The sequence below is a fragment of the Propithecus coquereli genome, unplaced genomic scaffold, assembly GCF_000956105.1.
Source record: "Propithecus coquereli isolate 6110/MARCELLA unplaced genomic scaffold, Pcoq_1.0 Scaffold243, whole genome shotgun sequence".
NCBI classification, from domain to species: Eukaryota; Metazoa; Chordata; class Mammalia; order Primates; family Indriidae; genus Propithecus; species Propithecus coquereli.
In genome coordinates this window covers 1147495-1168245 of record NW_012147986.1, presented here as the reverse complement: position 1 = coordinate 1168245, position 20751 = coordinate 1147495, and the positions used below count along the sequence as shown (strand labels likewise).

The following is a 20751-nucleotide window of genomic DNA, read 5'->3' as shown; positions in this document are numbered from 1 at the left end:
CTTATTAGGCAGATTTTACTAATACCTACAAAAAAAATAAATAATTTATCTTTTATTCTTGGTTATATAAGATGTTTGAAGTTATTTACAATTAAACAGTCTGGTGTCATTAGGCTTAATAATGGCAACGTAGGAAAAATAACCACTTGAAATTCTCAGAGGCAGTGAAATAAACCCCTTCTTTCTTTTCTTTCAAATCAGCTTCTGAGACTTGTTTGCAAACACTGATTTAACTTCTTTATCTTCCATTCATTTCTCAACCCTCTGCAGTCTGGTTTCTACCATTCTACTTCCACTAAAAATACACCTTCTCAAATTTTCTTTGGCTTCCTTCTTACTAAAGCAATACTTTTTCAGTCCTTAGGACATCTGCAAGTACCCTATAATATCTGGGGCATGCTTAAATTATAAAATTATTCATTGTTTACCTGAAATTTATTTTTTTCCCCTGAAATTCAAATTTAACTGGGCATCCAGTTTTTCATCTGGCAACCCTACTCCTAACTAGTTTCTATATCTAGTCTTACCCCTCTCCTATGGATTTTTCACTTTTGTCATAGTGATTTTTCTAAAGCAGAAAATGATCATGTTACTCTAAAACATAAAACATAAACACCTCTCAGTGTTCTCAGAATAACGTATATACTCCTTAGTAAGTATTGTGAAATCTAACAATGACTTATCTTTCCATCTTTTCCTTTTAGCCACTCCACTTCATTTCACCCTATTCTCTAGTCACAATGAACTAATTTTAGTTCCCTAATATGCTATGCTCTTTATTTCCTCAGAATTTGTACATACTACTGCCTTTGTCAGAACACACCTCCCAACCTACTTCAACCCACTTGAATGGCTAACTCCTAGCCATTCATCTGGTCCAATTGGATATTCTAATCCAACCTATTCACATATAACGAATAACTAAAAAGATTAGGTGAGTTGTACAAATTGACAGCTACTTAGTGATTAAACAAAGACAAAAACAAGGGCCTCAATTCACTCATCTAAATGTACATTATCCCAACAGTGACTCTAACATACTGCCTTCTCCTCCCAGAAAAGGAGTGAAAAATAGAAGTAAAATAGAGATCAACCACCATTATGGAACATTATAGGCAGGACGTTAAAATCCTATACATTGATATGCAAGTGTCTAGAATTTCAGCTTTTCTAAATGGAAGTGTTTACAATGATATTTTCCTTACATTTTCTAAATTCCAACCTTAGAAATATGAAATTGGGATTGCTAAGGTGATATTTGGGCTTGTTTCTCTCTCTTTTTCCCTCATGCACATGTACACATAAACACAAAATAAGTTAAAGAGAAAGAAAGAAGACAAATTTTTACAACTTGCAATACTAAAAGTACACTTAATAGATGGTTTACTTAAAACAACAGAATCCAAATCAGAATCTGTTAAATGCTGAAATGCTAGAGTGGGTAATCATGGAAAGGTATGAATTTTTTTCTTTTAAAATATCTTATAAAAGTTAGGATTTTCATCAATTTTTTGAGATGTGTAAGATGTTGTTCCACCTAAAGGCAGTAGATGCATTAGAATGTTATGGGAACTTCTTGCAGACCTCAGTATAAACCTGAAAATTTGCAACAATTAAAATAATTTTAAAATAGACATGGTATTTAATATGGTTTCCTGGTTTACACCCTATAAAATGGCCCAATTAAAATAAATAGTTTACTGGCATCCGCCCTAAAGACATGAATCAAGGGCCAAAGAAAATATGAAATGTAGAAAATGTACCAGTGTAAACACTTGGCGACAAGCAAGAGCAGTGAATGCATTAGAAATTCTTAGGAGATTCTGGCATACTACGCCCTGGGTAAGTAAAAGAAAGGTACAGATGGCTTGATGGAAGGAGGCAGCAGTGCAAAAGAAGCAAAATAATTTTCAACTGATATGATGTTTGGAGTTAGTTATATGGCAAAAAGAGATGACCATACATTGCTCTTGGGCTAATGGTGAGGTTTCTGGTTTGGAATGATTAAGATGAGCTGTTGTTTTTACTGGCTCATTTATCCCTCAAAATGCTTCTGAGTGTTTTCAAGCAAATTACAGGGATTAGTGAAACTTTTTAATAATTGTTTTATACAGTTTCTAATAAAAAAACAGTAAAAAGGCTTTGGAGATTAAGAAATTACTATGATATACTACTTTAACTGTAAGAAAATTTGTTTTACCAAGTCTGGAACCAGGGTCAAGTGATATGAATGTAGCAATAACCATCTTTTTCTTAAAGAAATATACTTTTTCTTCTTTAAGAAATGGCACTTCTGCCGGGCACGTGGTTCCTAGCACTTTGGGAGGCGAAGGTGGGAGGATCACTTGAGGCCAGGAGTTCAAGACCAGCCTGAGCAAGAGAGAGACCCATCTCTAAAAACATTAAAAATTAGCTAAGTGTGGTGGCATGCACCTTGTAGTCCCAGTTACTAGGGAGGCTGAGGCAGGAGGATCGCCTGAGCTCAGGAATTTGAGGTTGTAGTGAGCTATGATGATGCCATTGCACTCTAGGCCAGGTGATAGAGTGTGACACTATCTCAAAAAAAAAAAAAAATGGCATTTCTTAATCTTTCTGGTCCCCCAAATTTCCAAAGTGTATAAGGTCTCAAAGTTGTGAAAAAATAAGGAATGAGACATGAAAGAGCTAAAATGGAAAATATAGAGAAAGAGGAAAGGAACACCAAGTTTGGACTAACGATTAAAAAAAATCTGGTCCTCTCCTTTTCAAAACCATGCAGCAGGAAAATGGCCTTTTGGAAACTATTAGTTGAATAAGTTAGATCTCTTACCACCACTCCCATCCCCCTATCCCTGCTCCCCTTGATATCCCTTGAAATAAAACCAGGGAATAAAAGCTGAACAATTTCAAAGAGGAACCAGCCACTGTCCTTAATTAGAGATGGAATAAGTACCACATTTACCAAATACCTAGACAGAATTTCAGGGTATTGGGAGAGTTTGCCACAGAAAAGAGGCTCATTTGTGAATTATGATCCTTCATGTAGCAGGTCCTTTGTACTCCCTCATCACTAAGATCCCCTACAAACAATCCAAGGTAACATCTGCTGCCAGAAAAGGTACTTTGCCTGTTAGCCAATCTCTGGAAGCCAGTAGCATGGCTTGACAGTGATGTATAACAAAGTTAGAGCAGCATGATCCATCTCCATTTTCTTGACAAGGATGGCATCTCAGGCCAAGGTGAGGAGGAGCAGGTTGCCTGCCCCCAGTGCTCAGGTTGGCAGCACCTACTATCAAATGACCAGGTGTCTGGCAATGGGCTTAGAGAAACAATGACTGCCTTATTTCCTGGAATTCAAGGACCTTCAGCCCATAAACCAAAATAACTGCTGAGTGGGCACTACTCACTGACCCATGTCTGAGAAAAGCCCTCCCAGAGGGTATAGAGTCCATCATCCATAGCCAAAGAGAAGTGACATTGCCATTTTAATGGCAAGGAGGTCTTCTATTTAGGGTCTCTATAGCTAAGAAAGGCATATCATAAAAGCATAGCACCTAGCATGACAAGCCTAGTAGGCATGGTAAGACAACGGCAAAAAAAGCAGAGCTCTTTTACTGCCTATTTTTGATTTAGGGAAGATATTTGCAGTTTGTGTTCACACACCATTTTAGATCTGAGAATCCAAGCTCAATCCTTTAAAAAAAAAAATTAGTAAGGACCTGGGAGGTGGAGGAGAGACAAAGCTACACAATCCTTAAGTTTCCAAAGAAGCTTTTGGACAGGTTGATTGAGGGCTGTGCACCTGAGAAAATGATACCAATGATACCAGGTTATGGTCCCTACTTTCATACTACAAATTCCCACTGCACTTGAGTTGTAAGTGTGATTTCTTACATAAAATATCTACAGTATGCCAGCTCCTACAGAGAAAATAAGGAATATAGAGAATGAATGAATTGTTGATTACAAGATGAATTGTTAGAAACAAGCATATACAGCAAAACGGAAAAAAAGGGAAACCAAATGATAAAATGAATAAAGAAGAGTATGCTGTAACAAAGACTGGCTACTCAAATCCCTATGTATTAATATCTCCAGTAGAGAATGAAAACATTATTGTAAAGAACAGACATAAAATATTTTTCTGATTCCATTAACCAGTCCATCCACCAAAAGACAAAATTTATTAGCCATGGAGCTTTTCTCTTGGAGCAAGTTATTGTCTTCATCATATTAAAGCAATAACAACTAATTACCCTTAGATTTTCACATGTGCAGAACAGTGCAAATTATAGGAAACAAGTTTATTTTTCTGTATACAAACTCAAAGTTTATCATCAATATTCTGACCTTAATGTTTCTCAGATGGAAGAGGGCAGGAAAAAAAAAAAGCTTGTTTTAAAATTATAATTCAGAAGGATAAGGCTATGGACAACAGTTAAAGCTTCTGAAATTAATGATACTGAAGCACACAAAATATCTTTCAGTGGTCTACCGACAAGAAATTTGCATCTTCAAGTACTATATTCTCTAACAAGAGAGGCATCTGTTATTTTCATTTAACTTAGTAGATGAAGTTTAAAATTTTACTGGGCTCAAATTTCCTCTATTCATCTCTCTTTAAACTTTACATTCTTAAGATGGCTCCCTTTTCATTCTTGAAAAGGTACCAAATGCCTAAGATATTAATACAATTTCAAGTGTCCTTTGGATAAAGTATTTAAAATATTTAATATTTATAATTTTAATATTTAATATTAAATATTTAATTGGAAAGGAAGTAAATTAAAAATTTTTTATAAGAATCCTTTAGTATGAAATGGTACTGTTTTCTACAAATATTGAACATTTTCAAGATTTATTTAATTCCATAGACAGCCAAATTTTCTTTTTAAAAATCCATTTCTATCAGTATTCATATCTGGATACCCAGGTTTCCAAAAGAAATGTATTCATATTCTTTAGTCTTCTCTGAGGTCCAGGACCGCTTAGCTAACATGTTTCATTACGGCAGTTGTGATCTTACCCACAACCACACTGACATCTCTACCAGAACACTACAGTACTTCAGTTATTGACTACAGTTTGACTTCCTTCTTAAACCAGCATCATCCAGCTGGGAATGGTGCCATGTGCCTGTAGTCCCAGCTACTCGAAAGGCTAAGGCGAGAGTATCGCTTGAATCCAGGAGTTCAAGGCTTGAGTGAGCAATGATCAAGCCTATGAATAGCCACTGTACTCCAGCCAGGGCAACATAGTGAGACCCTGTATCTTTAAAACAAAACAAAAAACTGACATGATCCAAAAGTAAAAAGTAAACAGTATAAAACAAACTTTGAGACAATCCTGCCTTAAAGAATTACATACAAAGTGTCTTTCAGAAAAAAATTATTGACCTTATTGCAATGGCAATTGAATTTACTAAAGTCCCTGATAGCAATCACTCAAAGCTTGCTTTCTGCTTCCATATACTTTGAATACAGTCGTCCCCCACTTATCCAAGGTTTTACTTTCCACGATTTCAGTTACTGACACTCAACCATGGTCTGAAAATATTACATCGCTTACTCTTGAACTTTGGGACCATTATTAAGTAAAATAAAGGTTACTTGAACATAAGTACTGCAATACTGAGGCAGTGGATCTGATAACCAACATGGCTTCTAAGTGACTAATGGGTGGGTAGTGTATACAACATGGATACCTGGACAAAGGGATGATTCAAGTCCTGCGGTGGGACTGAGCAGGACAGTGCAACATTTCATCACACTACTCAGAATGGCACGAAATTTAAAATGTGTGTTTGTTTCTGGAATTTTCCATTTACATCACAATGCCTATGTTATTCACCTCACGTTATCTCATCACATAGACATTTTATCATCTCACATCATCACAAGAAGAAAGATGAGTACAGTACAATAAGATATTTTGAGAGAGAGACCACATTCACATAACTTTTATCATAATATATTGTTACAATTGTCCTATTTTATTGTTATTGTTAATTTCTTGCTGTGCCTAATTTATAGACTAAATTTTCGGTATGTATATATAAGACAAAACATAGTGTACCCAGTTATGGGCCCCTTAATGACATTTTGGTCAACTACAGAGTGTATATACGATGGTGGTCCCATAAAATTAAAATAGAGCTGAAAAACTCCTATCACCTAGTGATGCTGTAGCCATAGTAACGTCTTAGTGCAATGCATTACCTTTTCTATGTTTAGATATGTTTAGACACCCAAATACTTCCCACTGTGTTATAGCTGCCTACAGTATTCAGTACTGTAACATGCTGTACAAGTTTGTAGCCTAGGAGACATAGGCTAGACCATGTAGCCTAGGTGTGTAGCAGGATATACCATTTAAGTTTGTGTAAGTACACTTCTTTGATGTTCCCAAAATGATTAAATCACCTAATAAAGCACTTCTCAGAACATATGCCAATCATTAAGCAATGCATGACTATACAGAATTCAGTACTATCTGCAATTTCAGGCATCCGCTAAGGCTCTTGGAACGTGTGCCCTGTGGATAAGGGGTACTACTGTATAAGTCTCCTGAGGATCATGGGATCGTATAAAATTATAGTGAAAACTATAATAAATATATTTAACATTTATTTAGTACTTACAAATATTTATTTACTGGGATCTATAAAGCATTTCACATGCATTATCTAATTTAGTCCTTACAACAACTCTCTACAGACAAAAATAATACACACAATCTCCCTTCTCATAATTATCTCAATATCTTGGAATTAAATAGAAATTCAGAGATCATCTAGTCTATCTTTCTGATTTTATAAATGAGGAGCCCGAAGCCCAAACAGGTTTAATGAATACCCAAGACCATATAGCTACTTGGTGGCAAAAATGAGGTTTAATACAGTGACTTCCATACCAATACTCTTTCCAATGATGATGAATGTGATAATGGTGATGGCTACTAACAGTTATTGAGCATTTACAATAGTAATTACTCAATCATCACAACAAGTGTATGAGATAGGTATAATTGTAAATTCATTTTAAAATGTAGAAATTGAGGTTGAGAGGAGGAGTTTGATATGCCCAAACTACTAGATTGAAGTCCAGATTTCAAAGGACAATCCTTTTCCATCACCTAAGATTTTAATTATCATGTATTATATAACCGGCATATTGAGAATTGACTCAATTGGTGGCAAAATTAGCTTTATAATCCATATAAGTTGGTGGTAGATTGTATGTATTAATACTAAAATCACCACTCACTGACTCTCCAGTTGCACACCCTTCTAAGAGAATAGTCCTTAAGATTCTAACCGCATCTCGGTTTGCCCTGCCAGCCATGTCTCATGACATCTATCTTGAGCTACTTCCTACCTCCACTCCCTCCCATTCTCAGGGCTTACGGAAGAGATCCAGAAACTAAAGTAGTTGCTAATTATATCATATTAACTCATTCAACAAATATGCAAGTACCACATGTCAGGCACTATGCTAACTCCTAAGAAGAAAGGACTGAGCAGGGCAGAAAGGATCCTTGCCGCAACTAATCTAATGTTTATGCTTTTCTTGGGCCCTATGAAACCTATATATTTAAAAACAAGCTATCCTTTACTCTTGAACTGAATTGAACAGATTTTTGCTCCTTGCTGCTATGGTTTGAATGTCTGTGTCCCTTACAAAATTTGTGTTGAAATTTAATCCTCAATGCAACAGTATTAGGAGGTGAAACCTTTAGGAGATGATTAGGCCATAAGGACTCAGCCCTCATGAATGGAATTAGTAACCTTACAAAAGGACTTAAGGGAACTAGCTATGCCCTTTTTGCCCTTTTGCCCCTTCCACCATGTGAGGCACAACATTTGAACTCTCTGGGGGATGGAACAACAAGGTGCCATTTTAGAAGAAGAGACTGTGCCCTCACCAAACATCAAACCTGCCAGTGCCTTGAACTTGGACTTCTAGCCTCCAGAACTGTAAGAAATAAAGTTTTACTGTTTATAAATTGCCCAGTCCCAAGTATTTTGTTATAGCAGGACAAATGGACTAAAACATTTGCAAATAAAAATACTCTAATTAAGATAGATTATCATTAGGGAATGAACTGTCAATCAAAAGAGAGAGTAGAATGTTTGGAATTGGTTAGAGGTGATGGTAGGAAAAGGGGCATTAAGACTTTCCTTCATTTCCCAGGATGAAAAGCCAACAGTCTATGGAATGTGGCAGCCAATCTCATAATTAAGATATTATTTTAAGTAACCTGGGAGCATGTTATCACTGAGGGTGAAGCTTTGGAGAACTAGGTTCTGCTGTCATTTATTGATTTAAAGAGACTGAGGAACATGAGTCACATGATCACTTTTAACAACACGGAGCAACTTACAATGACAACAGGGCAAATTCTGGTCCATCCTAGAATACCCAGCTCAGGAATCCAAGAGAACACACAATTATAATGAAGTCTATTGCAGTAATTCCTTTCTGCCTGCAGCTGGATAGCTGAGTGAGCTGAAAATCAAGTACCTAAATTGATTTCAAGTATCAGCTGTCTTCATAATCTCACCATACTTCCTTGATAAATGCAAGGGTACTGAGAGAAATCATGGAACTCTGATTCCTTGTTCTGCTCCAGAATGTTTTCCATTGCAATCCCACTGCCAGAGAAGAGTAGCACTCTGCTCTGCTATGTTCTATCCTTTATTCAATCTTGCCCTGTGACTAGGATCTAAATACAACATGGGATCAAGGGCGAAAAACAAGTACGAGTAGGGAAGAAAGGAATTCTATCCAGAAGGAAATATAAAAGTTTCCTAGGGAATCTCAGCAAAAACGGGGAAAACTGTGGATACGCATTCTGCACTACTTCTTCAAGAACGGCTAAACATAATTTTGATCGACAACTTAACTATCATAGAGTATCTCACTGGAGAGGCTTTATTTAATGTATTAGCTAGTAGTTACTTCCACAGTTTGCTTGCTTTGCTGACGTAGATTTGGGTTTAGCCCTGGCTTAGTTATTATTTAAGGCCCAGAACTCCCTTTGCATAATATAAACTTCAAAGACTGTGAAAGAAGAATGACAGGGTGGATCTGTCACATATGCTTTCCCATGCTTCTCGTCAGGTTTCTGAGGACTCTGCTCTCTTTCCTCTCCCTCACATTTGGAAGAGATTGGTAAAGGAACGCCTGAAGCCCTGTGAGAGACTCTCGTGGAGAGTGACTGAAGGTTGATAATTAATTATAAGGAATTGAAAAGGCAAGGATAGTTGGGCTCAAGTAGTGGAGAAAATAAAAAGAAGCAAGCATAGTTATGCCAATTGGCAGTTGCTTGGGCCTAGTACCTAGAGTTTAGAGAGATCTCTTTATAAAGATTCTCGGCTTAGAAGTCCCAGTGGCAAACCTATTTAGCTTATTTAGGTTTGCCTGAATCATATTCACTAAAATATTTCATATCTGAGTCAGAGGAGAGTAAGCTATGCTACAAACTTGCAACTATTTATTTTCATGAACATACACGAAGAGATGGAAATGTTCAAATTTCTCAGGAACTATTGGATATTGATTGTGAGCTAAAACTAATTCTTCAGGGATACAGAGAGCCATGTCATCTTTCAGAGTAGGGAGGTTATGTGACAAATGGTGTTCTGCCACTATTTTATACCACAGTAGGCTCAGTGAGACCACGAATTTACTCTGAAGTTGTCTCTCTAAATCTTGACTGTAGGCCTAATGTCCACGTTGGTTTCCTGACCTGTAGAGTGCTAAGAATTACGGCAGAATGGTGATATAGAAGGCTTTGGAAGCCCTTATTCCCTTCCAAAACAGTAAACCAAAGCCCAGATTAATCGACCATCAAAGAACTGAAACTATAAGCAAAATGCATTCTATTACCTTCCAGTTCAAATATGCAGTTTATTCTGTGCAAAAGATTCATGGACCCTGGGAAACAATGGATTTCACTAAATTTATTAATATAAAGATTCAATTGCTGCATTTCCTTGCAACCAAATGTGCCCTGAATTTGGTTTAATTATATTTCCAATGTACAAATCTATTGAATAATTTAGGGATCTAAGTAGATAACTAAAAACTGAAAATATTTAACATTATAGACCATAAATCAGTGGAAGTAGGAAAGAAAACACATAAAAGCATATGGGCAAAAAAATGATAATTGTAATAAATTATAATGAATAAAATTTCCATGGCTATTTACAAATCATTTTGCATATATTATCTCATTTGACTTCATAACAATATTGCGAGACAAATATAGCAGGAATTAATATTTCTAGTTTATTGATGGTCTCAGTGAGGTTAAATGAGTTGATTCATTCACTCCCATGGCTTGAATCATCATGCAGATATGTGATAAATTCCCCAAATCATCTCTGTTATGCATTACTGCAACAGCCTTCTAACTTGTCTCTGAAGCTCCTGAGAACTGCAGAGTTCCTTCTGAAAGTACAGATCTAATCAAGTCACTCTGCTATTTAAAATCCATGATTTCCCATTTTATCTCCAGCCTCCAGCATGATATTTTGCACAGTGTAGGAGCCCACAAATATTTGTTGAATAAATGAAAAATCGTTGAATTAATGCTGGTAACAAATGATTGAGCTGGAATATGAATCTAGATCTCCTTATTTTGAATATACAAAGAGATAGCTTAGGAAATTCCAAACCCAGACACAGACTGAACATCCTAGCACATGAAAGATACAATAGATCAAGGAGGTGTTAGACAATTAAGACCTGCTGGTGTTTAACACTCGTTTTCTCTGACAAGACCATGTGCTCCAATATCCAAAACCAAATATAAGATATGTAAATATACAGACATATAAGATGAACTTCATACATAACAGAAAAACCCAGAGACCATTGTTAATTTTTAAGGGAAAAGGGATAATTTCTTCACATCTCTTAAATTTCAAATGACTTCCACCTTAAAGTTACTTGCTTTGGTAGCCTGTCAGTAAGAATTATCTAACAATAACACTCCTGTTAGATAATAGTACCCTAAGCAGTTACCATCTCTATAAAATAGCTGAGCTAATTCACTGATTTGTTGCAAACGCATCAAGCAGAGAATTAGACAATCATCAGTTCTAATCATACCTTTCAGGACAGCCATAGAAGTTTTACAGACAATTAGCAGGAAGCAGAAGTTAATTTATTTTTCTTTTCTTTTCTTTTTGTTTTTTTTTGAGACAGGGTCTCACTCTTTTGCCCGGGCTACAGTGAGTGCTGTGGCGTCGGCCTAGCTCACAGCAACCTCAAACTCCTGGGCTCAGGCGATCCTCCTGTCTCAGCGTCCCGAGTAGCTGGGACTACAGGCATGCGCCACCATGCCTGGCTAATTTTTTCTATATATTTTTAGTTGTCCAATTAATTTCTTTCTATTTTTAGTAGAGACAGGGTCTCGCTTTTGCTCAGGCTGGTTTCGAACTCCTGAGCTCAAACAATCCGCCCGCCTCCGCCTCCCAGAGTGCTAGGATTACAGGCGGGAGCCACCGCGCCCGGCTTTCTTTTTTTTTTTTAAGAAACAAGGTCTCCCTCTATCACCCAGGCTGGAGTGCAGCAGGATGATCACCGAACACTGTAGCCTCAAACTCTGGGATTCAAGCAATCCTCTCACCTCAGCCTCCTGAGTAGCTAGGACTACAGGTAGGTAACACCACGCTCGGCTAATTTTTAAAGTTGTTTTTTTTTTTTTTCATGGAGACAGATTACCCCAGTTTAATCTCAAACTTTTGGCCTCGAGTGATCCTCCTGCATCAGCCTCCCAAAGTGCTGGGATTACAGGCATGAGCCACCATGCCCATATAAATTAAAGGGAATCTCCAAACCTAACTGGTTCACAAACTATAGACAAAGGTTCAAATGATCTGCAAAAGGCCTTCTGAGATATGCTGGACATGAGTTAGCAGATACACTAACTGTTGCTACTGATAATGGCAATAATGATAACAACAGGAATAGCTACTAATTATTACATTCTTAAAGCTTTATCAGCCAATGAAATAAATGCTTTCGTGCATTATCTCATTTAGTTCTAATCCCTATCTCTATAATATTAGGTACTATTATTACTCCTATTTCATAAATGGGGCTGTGAGGTATGTTAAGTAATTTATACATGGTCACACTAAAAGTAAGTGGCAACTTGAATTCATTCTGTTGAGGTGACTGTAAAATCTACATTCTTAATGATTAAACTATACTATCTGAATAACTCAGGCTCTTCTTCTAGCATAATTCTTCTATGCATTTGGGATCTAAGAAAATGGCAGCCCAGGCCTCAGAGTCAAACACCCAAGGTACATTCATATTCTATCTTGTCCAGAGTTTGATTTCTTTCAGGACCTATACAGTTCTTCCAAGGACTCACAGACAAAAAGGGAAAATATCTCACGCATACACCCCACTGGGTAGAAAGATGTAAGTGATAATTATCTTGTCATTTGGGGCTGCTTTTATACGCCTCTGTATAGTTACTTGAATTTTATGTATCATTTCTTTAAGATTTTTTTATAGACCACTGAGCATCTAAAGAAAAAAAATGAGGGGGGTGGTATAGGAAAAGACATAGAATAGAGTTCTTTCTTTTAAAGTAAAATAAATGTCCATGGAAAGTTTCTTGACAGACAAATTACTGCCAATCAGGAATGAAACATTAAATTCTAAATCAATGAATCTTAGTGGCTCTACAATATACGAGAAAAAAAAAATTCAGTGCTGATATTATGGTTATTAGTGGTACTGCCATGCCTTTCAAATGTTAGCTTCAATTCGATCCTAAATCTGAAAGGCTATTGCAAATACTGAATGGCTTTTCAGATAAGATACAGGCTTTCTGGAACCCCTTTGACATGGTTAACAAAATCTATCATGTTTCCACTTTTTCATTTAATGATCTCTCTCCTTCTTAGTATTAACTGAAAACTGGCTCTGCAGTAAGGATGCTGATTCCCCTAGAGTTCTCTCAAGTGGAAGCTGCCCATTCTTCTAAACAAAATGTACTTCAAAATCAGGCCATAAGATGGACATTTTTCTTATTCTTCAGTGTTTCTCCCAGATCATTATCACTCCTCCTCAAAGTGAATATATTTCAGCTTTATCATCCTTCATTCCTGTTTATCTCTTATCAATACCAGAAAATGCAGTCTTACAGTCAGTCATTCCCAATCATCCATCAGACTTTGTTAATTAACCAATGGTATTAACCAATGGTTGACTGCCTACACCAAAGCCCTATTCTTCCTTTTCTTATAAGAGACGGAGTTTCTACTTTTTCCTCAAAACTCAGGAAAGGATGACTTCATTCTCAGCTTCAAGAATCAGTGTTGATTGGTATAGTCATTCTCCTAGTAAATAATTGGTTAAGACAGAGGAATAATGAAACAATTTTGGCTAATTATATGGAATTTTGGCTAATGTTCCTATTGGACATTATCATACCTAGATGAAAGCCCTGGAAGTGTGCTTATTTCTGAATGGTGAGGTTATGGCAATTTTTATTTTCTTTTTTGTACTTTTCTTTTCCCCCCAAATTTTCCATGATATTTACATAAAGAAAAACCTAAAAAAACCTTGAAAAGATATTCACCTGATTTTGCTACTAGTTATGATGGACTAATAGGCAGAGCACTAATCTTTCCACTGAGGAAAAAAAAAAAAAAACAGAAAACTGAACAAAAGCATCTGAAGGAATGGTTTTAGATATTAGTTAAAGGCAATGCAGGACTATGATCCTACAGATAATATGATACTGAGAGAAAGAAAACGAACCAGGTGAGCCTGCCTAGAGGCAGTTTCCAGGCTGTGACACAAAGCAGGCAAAGGGAGGGAACCCAAACAGAACATGGTTATCTTACCAAGTTGAAAAGACACATACTAGAGTCAAGGAGACAAAAGCAACTAGTATTTGCAGGGTTGAGTACCAAAGAGGAGGAAGCTATGAAAGAGAATACTCAGGAAAATCATAGAAAGGGCCCACTGGATATTTGGTGGAGTACTAATTTGGGCAAGTATAGGAAGAAATTACCAAAGGCTAGGGGAAAAAAACACCAGACATGAATAGGCAGAATTATTTGTGAAGCTCTTATAGGGCTGGGCGTACTTTGTGTTCCCACCAGAACACAGCCAGAGTTGAAAGACCTCCAGATATCCAGGGCATTAAGCAGAATCCTCTAGAAGGCACTATTTTAGAATTAATATTAAATTAGACCTAGACAAAAGGCTTCTATGCAGCCATTATATGCTTAAGAGCAAGCCTGGAATGGATCGAATTCCAAGTAACTTAAATGCATGTCAGAACAAAATCTAACACTATTTAAAAGAATACAACAAAATACAGTGCCCAACAACACAAAATTCAATATGTAAAAAAACCTAATAAACAATGACCGGGAGTGCAAAGAAATAGGAAAGTATGACACATAACCAGGAGAAAAGAAAAATCAGTAACAGAAATAGACCTGGAAAATATATGGATGATATATGGACATAAAATATATGGACATCTGTCACCCCACTCATTGCCAGGGTTGATTCAGCTGATCTGGCTGGCTAGGCAGTATCCTCTTCCTCCCTCCCCTCTTCATATGCATCCCTCCCAAAGCTGTGCACTCAGTCAAAGAAGAAGGGACCTTCCCAGATAGAGGAGGACCATTCTTTGGTGAAGGGTATACGAGTAGCTGTGCACCCTGCTAGAACCTCCATATAAGCTCTTGAGAAGAAAAGAAGATTAAAAAAATAATAAACAGAGCATTCATTAGTAAGCTATAGGACAACGTTGAAATGGTCTAAACTATATGTAAAGGGAATTTCGAGGGACGGGAGAGACAGAAAAGATATTAAAAGAAATAATGGCCAATGATTTTTCAAATTTAATAAAAATTATAAACTTAAAATTATAAACTTAAAAAATTATAAAAATTATAAAATTATAAACTTATAAAATATCCAAACTTAATGAATTCTAAGCAGAATTAACCTAAAGAATACCACAAAAAGGCACAGCATGATAAAATTGCTGAGAACCACTGATGAAAACCTCAAAAGTGGAGAAAGGGAAACATAACATGTACAAAGGAACAAGGACAAGGATAAGAATAACAATAGACTTCTCATTGGAAACTATGTCAGCCAGAAGAGAATGGATAAAAATGTTTAAGGTATTAAAAGAAAAAAAAGTATTCAACTTAGAATTCTCTGTACATTGAAAATATCTTCCAAAATAAAGGCAAACTAAAGATTTTCTTAGGAAAAAATTTTTAGAGAATTTAACACATGTGGAATTGCACTATAATATATATTAAGGGAAGCTCCTTAGCAGAATAAAAATGATATAAGATGGAAATCTGAATCTACACAAAGGTATGAAGAATGCTGAATATAGTAAATATGTGGGTAAATATAAACTAAATATTTTAATCACTTCTAGATATATTTAAAAGGTAAATGACTATTTAAAGCAAAAATTAATAATGTATTGTGGGGTTTATAGATTATGTAGAAGTAATATTTATGTCAACAATAGCACAAAGGACAAAAGATAGGAAAACAATACAGTTGTACGATTCTTACACAAAATGCAAAATGGTATAATGTTATTTTTGGGTACTCTGTATTAGGTAAAAGATGTATATTGTAAATCTAGTAACATTAACCAAAATATAAAACAAAGAGTTGTAGCTAATAAATCACAGTTCACATAAAATGAAAAAATAAACTTGGTTATTTTAAAGAAAAGAAGTAAAAGAGGAAAAGTGGGGCAAAATATGAAAGAGAAAATAGAAAATAAATAGCAAGAAGGTAGATTAAAGCTCAATCATATCAAAAATTACATTAAACATAAATGGCCTAACCAACCCAATTAAAAATCAAAGATTGTCATATTGGATAAAAAAATAAGACCTGACTATATGCTATGCACAACTTTAAGTTATATTTTTAAAATATTTAAAAAAAGGATGGATGATAATACACTTATGCAATGGCAAATCATAAGAAAGTTGAGTGGGAGTATACTAATATCACACAAAGTAGATTTTCCAAACAAGGAATATTATCAAGGATATAGAAGGTCATTTCATACTAATGAAAGTGTCAATGCATCATGGGGACATAACAATCCTAAGTACATAACTGAATTTCACAATAGAACTGAAACTGATAGAATTGAAATCCAAGAATATAATTGGAGATTTCAATACTCTTCTCAGTAATTGATAAAACAAGTACAAAGAAAATCAGTAAGAATATAGGAGACTTCAAATAACACTATCAATCAACTTTATACATTTGATATCTACAGATTAATCCACACAATAACAGCAGAATATACATTCTTCCCAAGTGCAAATGGAGCATTTACCAAACTAGACCATATACTGGGTCATAAAATATGTCTCAACAAATTTAAGAGCACTGAAATTATACAAAGTATGCTCTTTGATCAAAAATAAAGTAAACTAGAAATCTATAAGAGAAGTATATCTACAAATTTTTCTAAATATTTGAGAAGTAAACAATACACTTCTAAGTAACCCATAGGTCAAAGAAGAAAACACAAAAGTAATTTGAAAATATTGAATTAAATGCAAATAAAAACAAGACATCAAAATTTGTGTACTGAAGCTGAAGGAATACTTAGGAGATAATTTCTTTTCTTTCGTTCTTTCTTTTTTTGGGGGGACAGACTCTTACTCTGTCACCCCGGCTTGAGTGCAGTGGCATCATCATAGCTCACTGCAGCCTCAAACTTCTGGGCTCATGGGCTCAAGCGATCCTCCTGCCTCAGTCTCCCGAGTAGCTGGGACTACAGGCCTGCACCAAGATACCGGCTAATTTTTCTATTTTTGCTGGAGACAGGGTCTTGCTCTTGCCCAGGCTGGTATCGAACTCCTGAGCTCAAGCAATCCTCCTGTCCTGGCCTCCCAGAGTGCTAGGATTATAGGCGTGAGCCACCCACGGTACCTGGCCTTAGAAGATAATTTCTAAGATTAAAATGCTCATATTAGAAAAGATGAAAATTTCAAATAAATTATCTAAGTTTCCACCTACAGACACTAACAAAAGAATAACAAATAAAACGTAAATAGAAGAAAGAAAATAACAAAGATAAAGGTGGATATCAATGAGACAGCTGGAAATTAGCCAGGCACCTCTATTGAAATTGTCTCAGGTCTTCTTCACGTGGTCTCTGGTCCATATAAGCATTGTTTGGACTTCCTCACAGCATGGAAGCCTCAGGGTAGCTGGACTTCTTACACAGCAACTAACCAAGGAGATGAAGTCTGCATCATCCTTTATGACCTAGCCTCAGAAGTCACAAGGGGACACTAATGCCACATTCTATTGGTTATAATCAACTCACAAGCTTACCCAGATGCAAGGGGAGGAGAATTAGAAGTCATTGCTTAATAAGGCAGTGTTAGGGTTCTATTAATTTAAAAAATGTGGTAAAGAAGATATTGTGGTAGGCATCTTTGAACAACGTAATCCACACCATAGATCCAGGTTGACATATAGTATCATTTTTCTTTAACTTGAAAAACTATGTTTTATATTAATATTTGTTGTGGTTCAGATCTTCTGGTGACAAATTCTCTCAACTTCTGTTTATTTAAAAATGTCTTTATTTTACTTTTATTTTTGAAGGATATTTTCACAAGAAAGTTTTTGGTTGGCAGATTTGGTTTTTTTTTCTTTTAGCACTTTAAAGACATTGTTCTACTGCCTTCTAGTTTGTACTGTTTCTGATAAGAAATGGACAGTGGCTCTTATTGGTCTTCATTTTGTATTATGCCCTTTCTTTTTGGATGCTTTAAAATTTTTCTCTTAATTGTTGTTGTTTAGCAATCTAACTATATAATGTGCCTCAGTGTGGTTTTCTTTGTGTTTATCCTGCTAAAGTTTGTTGAGCTTTTGGAATCAGTGGGTTAATACTGCTTCTCAAACCTTTAAAACTTTCAGCTACAGTCATGCATTATGTCTACCTTATCTTTTAAATTACTGAATATATTATATTAAATTTTCTAAAGCTCCTATCTGTAATTTACAACACATTTGTTATCAGTGGGTCTCTTTCTATTGCCTATTTTTTCTTCTGTTATAGATCACATTTTCCTGTTTCTCTTCATGTCAAATTATCACTCTGTGCTATAAAATTACGGATACTGTGGTTGAGAGTGTGGAATTTGTCTTCCTCTTCAAAGACTGTTGAGTTTTGTTTAGAAGGCATGTATTATAATACATTGGCAGAGTAGCTGTATCTTGTCAAGTCTTTTTTTTTTCTTTTTCTTTTATTTCAGCATATTATGGGGGTACAGATGTTTAGGTTACGTATGTTGCCCTTATTAGGCTTTGTTAGGGTGGGTGAAGAGTAGCTCTTGGGGATACTATACAAAATATGTAAGAAACTCAAACAATTAAATAGTAAAAAAAGAAATAATTAAATTTAGAAATGGGCAAAGGAATCAAATAGATATTTCTAAAAAGAAGACATAGAAATGGCCAACAGGAATATGAAAAAATTCTCAAAATCATCAGGGAAATGCAAATTTAAACCACAATGAGATATCATCTCACACCTGTTAGGATGGCTATTATCAAAAAGACAAAGATAACAAGTCCTGGCAAGGATGTGGAAAAATGAAACCCTTGTGCATTGTTGGTGGAAATGTTAATAAGTACAGCCATTATATAAGAGTATGGAAATTCCTCAAAAAATTAAAAATAGAACCACCATATGATTCAGCAATGCCACTACTGGGTATATATTCAGAGGGAATGAAATCAGTGTGTCAAAGAGATATCTGCATTGTTCATTGAAGTATTATTCACAATAGCCAAGATATGGAATCGACCTAAGTATTCATCAATTGATAAATGGATAAAGAAAATGTGATATATATATACAATGAAATATAGAATATTATTCAGCCTTAAAGAAGAAAGAAATCCTGTCATTTGCAACAATGTGGATGAACCTGGAGGACATTATGGTAGGTGAAAAAAGCCAGGTACAGGAAGACAAATACTGCATAATCTCACTTATATGTGGAATCTAAAAATGTTGAATTCATAGAAGTAGAGAGTAGAATGGTGGTTACCAGGGCATGGGGGTGAGGTTGGGAGATGTTGATCAAAGGATACAAAATTTTAGTTAGATAGGAGAAATCAGTACAAGAGATCTATTATATAACATGATGACTATAGTTAATAACGATGTATTAAATGGCTGAAAATTGCCAAGAAAGGAAATTTTAAGTGTGTTTCACCACAAAAAGTATGTTAAGTAATACATGCATTAATTAGATCATTTTATCTATTTTGTAATACATACATATTTCAAAACAACATGGTGTATATTATAAATATATACAATTACGAAAAAAAAAAGAGTAGCTCTTACTTGAGAGCTTGAGTAGTATTCTTAAGACCTAATCTTCCAGAGTTTTACTGAATGCACAAGATGTTTAACTGGTATCTTCACTCTGGTTGGTCAGAATTGCAATATCTACTAGTACTCAGTGACCTTTGACATCCTCATCCATCTCACAGACCTCCAGCAGCTATTCTCTGCCAGTCCTCACAGAACTTCACCCTACATATGGCTACTAAACATTTGAACAAGGCCTCAACGGCTCTCCAATGCCAATTTCTAAAGCTACTTTTCTGAAACAGCTCCCTGCTCTCTGGTACATTGCCCAAAATATAAGGCATATATGCTAATCTCTGTTGTTGTTGTTTTCCTGTGTGAAAACACTGCCTTTTTTTTGGTCTCTATTTCGCTGCATTGCTATTTAGAAAATATCCCCAGAGAGAAAGCCAGGGAGAGTGTGGAGTTTACCTTTTATGTTTCCCTTCTCTGAAAGATCACAGCCTTGTGCTGTGTGCTGTCCAATGCATGAAAGGACTTGCTTCATACAGTTTATCCAATTTTACAGCTGTTTTTGGTAAAAGGGTGATTTTGATACCTTTTACTCTGTGATGGTTAGAAATGGAAATACCTATTAGTATCTGTTTAAATTAAATACAGCATGGCCAATAAAACCTTAATTTCCAGCCATCAAAGGTCAAGCAAGGAAAACCAGTAAGTAGTTAAAGTAAAAAGGTGCGGCAGGGGTGTCATCAGACAGACTCATGTAATTTTCCACTATTTCAATTTTTTTATCAGAAAAAAAATTACAGAAGTCACATCATTTTCTGTTCATTTTCATTTCTCATTGACAGCACAGTGAACACACAACACTCTTCATTCCTTCCTAACCAACGCCTAATTTTGTGTTCAACCCCAGGTGGACGATTCACAATGAGTCAACTATGCCAATATTGATGCTCTTCTTTTAGTTTACCAGACATTCAATCTCCCAGCCTCCCTTAGAGCTATAAGTGACCATGTGGCTGTGTTTTGATCAATGAGACAAACAGGGAAGTTTGCTGTGGATCTCCTAAAATGGTTTTTATTTTCTTAATAAAAGGAATAGGTGAGGCTTGCCCCTTTTCTTGTCTTGAATGTGGGTCTCTTCTGACTATAATACATATGAGAATCAAAAGTCCACACTCTACAGCAAAAGAGAAGAAACAAAAGAGCCTGGGTCCATAATGACACCACTGAGCAACTAAATCAATACAATAACTGACTAACTCTGAGAAAAATAAAACTTATTTGCTTGAAGTTGTGTAAAGTTTTCTGTTTTCCATAATAGAAAGCATTTCTAACTGATTAATGCACACACCATTTGTTCTTAAAACTAAG

The 20751-nt window shown here is 35.7% G+C and overlaps 1 protein-coding gene across 1 annotated transcript in view; it reads right to left on the bottom strand.

Annotated features, from left to right (window-relative positions):
• Positions 1–20751, bottom strand: part of EXOC6B (exocyst complex component 6B) — a 595194-nt gene that overhangs the window by 160710 nt on the left and 413733 nt on the right. The gene's annotated exons all lie outside the window — the stretch shown is intronic.